Source organism: Sphaeroforma arctica (genome assembly GCF_001186125.1).
Source record: "Sphaeroforma arctica JP610 unplaced genomic scaffold supercont1.24, whole genome shotgun sequence".
In the NCBI taxonomy this organism is placed as follows: domain Eukaryota; class Ichthyosporea; order Ichthyophonida; genus Sphaeroforma; species Sphaeroforma arctica.
The window spans coordinates 146,199-147,919 of record NW_014040534.1 but is presented as its reverse complement, the minus strand read 5'-3'; positions in this window follow the sequence as shown (position 1 = coordinate 147,919).

Sequence of the window (1,721 nt, the reverse complement as noted above, 5' to 3'; positions counted from 1 at the left end):
TATATATGTGTGTGTGTGTGTGTGCGTGTGCATGTATGTATGTATATATATATATATGTATATTCATATATGTATACATATATTTGTATGTATGTATATTATATATTTATGTATGTATGTATATATATATATATGTGTGTGTGTGTGTGTGTGTGTCACGTGTGTATATGTCACGTGTGTGTAATATGCATATATATAATACGGATATTGTACTGCACTATTTCAAGATAGTGATGTGGTACCTCCTAGAAGGGTTGTAACATCGTGTAAAACATATGCAGTGTTTTTACGTTATGTTGACACCTCGCAACACAACCGAATATTATATTACGGTATTGCAGAATAGAGATATGGTACACCCCAAATAGTGGGTTACAGTATCGTGTTAACCACCCCGCAGTGTCTGTTATAGCTTGAGGGCGCAGTCCTCGCATAGCATGTGAATTGAATCATTACACGGCTACTAAATTGCAGTTTAAGGTTAGTTGGTGAATAGCGAAATTGTATCCCGTATACGCGGTCATTAAAGAGTGTAATATACCAACTTGCGTCTCGTTCCTGAATTCTTTGAACTTGTTCCAATATCCTTGTGCGCATACACTTATGGTCTGGAAGTGTGCAGATACAAGTTTATTAGCCCTTTCGACGTCGACTTTAGTATTGAAAACCGAATGCCAAACTTTAAACTCGACTGCCTACAAAATGTTTGAAATTTATTGCTTTATCATTCAGATAGGTATTCTAGCGTAGTTGCTTGATATTCATTCAGCCATATAAATTAGGCCTATCGGGAGCTCATCGTCATTTATTACATATCGATCTATTTGGTTGTAAAAACATGCGTAGTTACCAAAAAGAACTATGCATACTACCGCAATCCTCTCTAGTAGAGAGATCAAGCCTATGATACTACGTACTCGGTGTCTCTCCCTCTCTTGTCGTGAAAGCACTGATACTATGGAATATGGCATTTCCTCAATTATCTTCACAGACTTCACCACCCCTAATGGTCCCCAATTGGCCCCCGGAAAATAAACAAACCCGTCTATTTATAGATAAAAGAACAATATAAAAATCTGAAATCAACACTGAGAATGTTGGAGTATTTACAAAAATTATATCGCCGAACTGCAATATCTTCATATATTCACCACTTCTTGTGCAGCTGTTCACACACCAAGCTACGGATTTAGGGCGTGTGTTAGGTCTGTAAGTATATATATATACATCTTTCTCTCTCTCTCTATAGAAGATGATACAGTTTCTACTGCTATTCAGCCGAGTGGGTAAAATCCGTCTGCAAAAATGGTATCAGAATTACACGGCAAAGGAGAGAAAACGCCTTATGAGGGAGATGACAACACTACTTCTCAATCGAAAGCCTAAGATGTCCGCGTAAGTATTCGATAAGTCTCAGTTAAACATTAGATAATTTCCATCATGGGGTACTGATATCGACATCTACTCGGTGCGTGCCTTATACATAGTCTCATATTTACGAATTTGCCTGTAACGCTACTCAAATTAGTAGTCTCGCCGATAAATCGCACACTTGCTTGTACAAACACAAGGAACCCATAATTGATCGCACGTATATCCAATGTAGATAAACTTCATGAATGCTGTAACGTTGCAATGAAACCGTACACATACTTAGCTGCATACACATTGCTCATAATCGCGTCTACATAGCATACAAGACGGAAAAGAATAGATAGATA